Below are 5950 nucleotides of genomic sequence, written 5' to 3' on the forward strand. Positions count from 1 at the left end.
CTTCAACCTCTTCTGTAACCTGGGCTCTCCCATCTGTCTTCAGTTTTTCCCTTGCTCATAGCTGGTTAGAAGCCTGCGGGGGGGTGTTTTTCAGATGAACTTGAGTAACTTGCCCTCGTAGATTAGTTAAGAGCCTGTAGGTGTCGAAGGGATTTGTGGAAAAGACCCAGCAGAGTCTGCGAGAACCCGAGGCGGCTGTGGCTGGAGCCAGGTGAGCCACAGGTTAGGGGCGTCTGGGCCTCATCCTGTGTGAGGGTGGATGCGCTACTGCTGTCCTCTGCCTCGGGCCCTCATCTGTGAAATGGGGGAACAGTGAGGACTGCCCTCCCGAGGTCGTCATGAGGCTTAATGTGTGAATGCACCGACCACTCAGAGCAGCCCTCACCGCAGGGAGCAGTGTGTGTGTGTGTGTGTGTGTGTGTGTGTGTGTGTGTGTGGGTGTGTGTGGGTGTGTGTGGGTGTGTGTGGGTGGGTGTGTGTGTGTGTGTGTCTCATTGTAGCTGCCGGGCTTTGCTTTTCTCCACCAGCTCCTTCTTCACGGGGAAGCAAGGAGAGGCATGGGAGGGAGGGAGGGAGAAGACTAGAAAAAGGAGGCAGAGGGAGGTCCCTGGGGAAGGGTTTCTTCCACTCATGCATGGGTGGCCTGGGGTCTAAACTTGGGGTTTTACACCAGGGCGTGTGAGCAAGGGGCTGCGGCCAGGGGCAGAGCATTTGCTGACCGCACGTAGCTCTGGACAGAGCAGGAAGACGCCAAGGCTCTGCCTCCTCCCAGCTGTCAAGGCCCGAGGCAACAGGTCACCCCGTCTGAGTCCCTGAGAAATTGGGAGGTGCTAGTGCAAGGGCACAAAGTTTCAGTTATGCCAGATGAACAAGTTCTAGAGTTCTGCTGTATAATATGGTGCCTGTAGTTAACAATACTGTATTGTGTGCTTAAAATTTACTGAGGATGGCTCCTATCTTAAGTGTTCTTACCATACACACAAAGAATGATGATAATAGGAATAATAATAAAGGAATGAATAGGTCGGGAGGACACCTTTGGAGTGACACATATGTTTACGGTGTAGATTGTGGTGATGGTTTCATGGGTGTAATCTGTCTCCATACTCACAAAGTTGCATGTGTTAATCATGTACAGCTTTCTGTATGTCAATGATACCTTCATAAAGTGGTTTAAAACAATAAAATGGGGGGGAATATAGTCACTCCAAGTACTGAGCACGTTGCCTGTCACAGTAAATAAGCAAATAAATGTAATTATGGTTTAAGCTTAGCTCAGGACTGAGAGTGGGTCCCACAGGTACTTGGCAGGTGGTGTCTGTGGCCAGCTGCTCCGCCCTGGCTCAGCACTGCTTCTGTGAAGCACAAGGGCTCCCCAAACACAGAGACCAGCTCCAGGTGCACACTCCTGACAGAGAAGGTGGGCTGGTCGCAGACACCTTGTTTTGGTTACTTGCTATTCCTTCCCCCACACGCCCTTTCATTGTCCTGGTCCTTAACCTTTAACTCCTGTAAGAAGCTGGGTTTGCAGATTTCTGAAGACATTTTGCTGTGTGCAGACCTGTTTCACCTTTGTTCCCCATCCTTGGGTCTGGAAATAAAGGCGGGAATACAGTACTCTATGAAAGGAACAATCATAAACCTCAGGTGCCTCAGACTTCAAAGAAATGGCAAACTAGGCATCTCATTTTATACATGGTCCTCTTTAAGTACACTTGTATGTACATAAAATGAAATTGTACTGAAGTAAATCTTATTGCTGAACGTTTGCTTTCCGGAAGATACTTTGGTGTAATAGTTCCTAAGAAAATTTGTTTTTTTAAAGGACCAAAAGTGGGGTGAATGTTTCATGGGTAAAGACCTTTTACGTAACGAGTGAAGGTGAAATGAGCAGACTGTGCGACTCAGATTCCAGCTGCGTCCCCGTCACTCCCCTCGGGAGTGTGCCGGAAGGACCCCAGAGAACTGGCCCACTGGGGTGAGCTTATAGCCTTGGGGCCCCAAACTGCAAGGATGGTCAGCATTCCTGGTGCTCTGGGTTCAGCAAGACCTGACTGAGGTGGGTGGGAGGTCAGTGGGAACACAGCTTTGCCCAGAGCTATCTCGTTGGCCTGTGTTAGAGGGGGAACAGAAGGTCAGAGCAGGCCTGGGTGAACCCCAGGTGCTGGCTGAATGTCTTTTTTTTTCTTTTTTTTAATAAAGGGACTGGACTCTCTTTTCTGGTTGTTGGCTGAGTATGTAATGTCCGCTCTGGGTCATCTAAGGGCCGAGACCAAGTACTCTGTTCCTGCTGTGACCCGTGCTTCTGCTACCAAGTGCTGCACAAGGTAGGTACCTCAGAGTCCTAGCTGAACAGCTCATAGAGAGACAGGTCTCACCCTTGCTTCTCCACCTGCATCTTACAGAGCTGGAAAGTAGGAACTGCAGCCCGGCAAGCCACGGACCCAGGCAATCCTAAAACTGCAAAGTCACCTGTGTTGATTCCAGCCAGCTTTTAGTAAGTAAATCCGTGACTCTTGTAAGAAGAGATTTCAGAAGATGTGTACCTTCTAGAGAATTCACATTTAGTGAGGGGCGTGTGAAAAGGTGTACACAATTTTAATCTTTTTATTTTACTAATAGTGTATCTTAATGATTGAAAAATAGAAATTCCTGTAAATATAAAGAAAACCAGACAGTACTCATACTTTACACACCTAGTGTTCACGGTCTAATGGGCCTGCTTCGCCTTCCCCTCTCTCTTCTATCTGAGCCTGCACGATGGACGGGACTCACCTGATACAAGTGACGCGGGGTCGAGCTGGACTGTTGGTTTTCTGCTCCGCCTCTGCTTCCTCTCCGCATCCTGGACTCTAAAGAAGATGAATGAAATGTCTGCTCTGGTTGCTGGCTGTTTCATCGCCAACTTAACCTCAGTCTGTGGTTGTGGAGGGCCTCAGAAGTCAGGAAGGTCCCCCGCCGCCAACATGGGGAGGGTGGGGCCGGACCCAGGTTCCAGCCCAGCCCTGACACGCAGTGCGCTCAGTGGGACATGTTGGCACGCATGCAAGGCTGTAGCGCTGCCAGCCCCCATATGCTGCCTTCTTGAGGGCTGGCGGTGCCCTTCAGGACTGGCTGCATCCTTCGTCCCATTTGAGTGGGCAGTAGTAGATAATAAAATCTCAGAGTATCCCTTGACCCCTGACCATCCAGGCAGGCATCTGTGGTCCTCCAGCTTAGGCCTGCCTGGGCCCTGTCAAGCCCCTGTGGCCAATCGCTGTGCTGACTTTGCTGCTGGGCAATTGAACAGCTACCTGGGCAGCGTAGACGGCCCCTTGGGATGTTTCAGTTCCCTACATCCATGTGATTGAGAAAAGGGCCTCCTCCCTCATAGCCTCTCAGCCTTCCGAGAGGACGTAACCCTCCAGACATTGAGTGTGGCCCTGGCCACAAGCAGCATACAGCAGACCGTGGCCCTGCAATCCTCTGGCCTTCGGGTTGTTGCAAACCTTTGACATTCATACTCATTAAAAATCAAAGGTATGGGAGCAAGTGGCTTCCCAGCTGGTGTTTTCACTCTGAGGCCACGTGGTCTCCAGGAGCCACGTGCATCCCGGGCCCAGTCCCTGCGGCCTCCGGAAAGCCAGCCAACTGTGGATTCCACGGTATAGAATCATCCTTGAGACACTGCTCCGCTGAGTAACAGTTTCCTTACCACCTACCGTTTGGTTTCTGTTCTCTGTAAAGGAGAGAGCAGAGACTGGGAAATGAGCAAATGTGTTCTGTGGAGATGGGTGATTAATATAGTCAGAGGGCAGGTGTGACTCCTGGGCTCCCACCTCCCAGGGACACGAATGAAGTCTGTGTGCCTTTTGAGGTACACTGGCCATCAGGGCCAGCCTCTGATGTGAGGCCCCGATGCCCAAAGCAAGAGTCTTGAGTTTACCACCAACAGCAAAGTTGCTATTTTAGCTAGTGGAAGAGCTTCCTGCCATCAAGGGAGGACAGCAAGAGCCCTGGATGGGTGACCACAGCCCCTGACCTTAACTGAACCTCTTCTTTTCTGTTAAAATGGACATTGAGTGGGTGTCGCCTGCAGTTTCTGGAAGCCCTGGATGCAGTGAGAGAGAGTGTTCCTGTGCATGGGGCCACCCAAAGGCATTTAGCAGCACAAAGGATTGGAGGGAGACCAGATCACACTGCAAGAGAGTGAGCCACCAGAACTGCCAGGTCCAAATCCACTCTTAAACCTGTCTCTTGCAGTTATTAATTTATTTCTATCGTTTAAAAATAATGTTTTATTTTACTTTAGTAAGTGTGTCCAGTCCATTGGAATCAAAAAAGTCATAGCTGATACATCAGAACGAATAATCCCTGAGACTCCCTCGGGTGCCCTACTGGATGGGGCATGGCTGGGAGAGATGAAGACACTGAGCAGGGTCCGAACTTAGGGGAACTGCCAGACTGCTGTGTCTCTGTTCCTTCCCTGTCCCAGGAGAGCGAAATCCCGGAACAATGGAAGGACAAGCAAAAGGGGGAAGAGGTCTTTTGGTGGCTTAACTGTTGTGTTTGTATTTTCCTTTGTTATGTTCCGTTTTGTTAATGTGTGTTTTTACTAGGAAGTTACCCATTTCCTCTAGATTTCTAGTGTGATGCAATAGGTTTCTCATTCTAGTTTTCATCTGAATTGTCACTTATTAACTGACATCCATATTTCATTTGGGTTTCCTTCATTCTAAGTTTTTCTCTTCCAGGATGCCATCCAGTGTGTCATGTGACATTTAGTCATCATGTCTGTTTAGGCTCTTCTGGGCTTTCACAGTTTCTCAGACTGTCCTTGTTTCTATGACTTTGATATTGGTGAGGAGTACTGGTCAGATACTTTGTTGACTGTCCCGCATTGGAATTTACTTGGTGTTTTTCTCAGGATTAGGCTTGAGTTATGCGTTTTGAGTAAGCAGATCACAGAGGTAAAGTGCTTTCTCATCACTTTATATCAAGGGAACAGGCTCTCAGGGCAACTTATCACTGTTACTATTAACTTTGGTCACCTGGCTGAGGTAGTTTGTCAGATTTCCCCACAATGAAGTTAAGTTTTTCCCACTTCCGTACTGTGTGTCTTCTTCAGGAGGAAGCTACTTTGGGAAGCAGCACTTATGGAGACAGGAGTTATCTCCACCTCCACAATCCATGGATGGCTGAGTGTCCACATCAATTATTGGGACTTCCACATAGGAGATTTCTATTCAACCTTATTGATTAAAACAAACAAACAAACAAACAAAACCCTATGCAGTTACTTATTTTTACCAGCATGGACACCTGTGGACAGTTTTTTTTTGTTTGTTTTCTTTGTTTTTTTAACTTTTTGTTATAATCCAGCAGTCCAGATTTTGTTGCTAAGTTCATTCCTACTTTGGCTATTGAGAGCTCTTTCCATTGGCTCCTGTTTTCCTTTGACACCATTCCACTCTGTGGATTATTTTTCTTTATACTTCCTTATTTTCTGATATAAGATTCAAGATTGTCCTGGCTCATATATTTACTGTGTCAGTCCTAGTGTCAGCCATAATTTCAAAGAGCTCTGGTTCCTTTTACTAGAGAATGTTATGAAAAAGTTACATATAGGAGCTGAAAGTGCTCAGCTGATAATGCAAGGAAATATATGCATGTATTCCCACCTCTGTGTATTGTTGGGTCTCAGGGAGGGGTGCTCCACAATGGCATATCAATTATTTTGAATTACAGTTCCTTAATAAATGGCTGATGCAAGAGGGACACTCTGACTCTCTGTCTCCTTGAAAGCAGGAAATAAGTCTCTCATGTGAAAGGTGCAGAAGCCTATATGAACAACACTTGGTACTTCTTTAATTTACTGCTCCAAGCCCAAACTCTGTTTAGATTCTTCACTAATTGAGTATCCCAAACCTAAGTTTCTTTGGCCTGTAAATTCCTCATAACTTTATTCTAT

Source organism: Balaenoptera borealis, assembly GCF_965194805.1.
Source record: "Balaenoptera borealis genome assembly, chromosome: X".
NCBI lineage: Eukaryota > Metazoa > Chordata > Mammalia > Artiodactyla > Balaenopteridae > Balaenoptera > Balaenoptera borealis.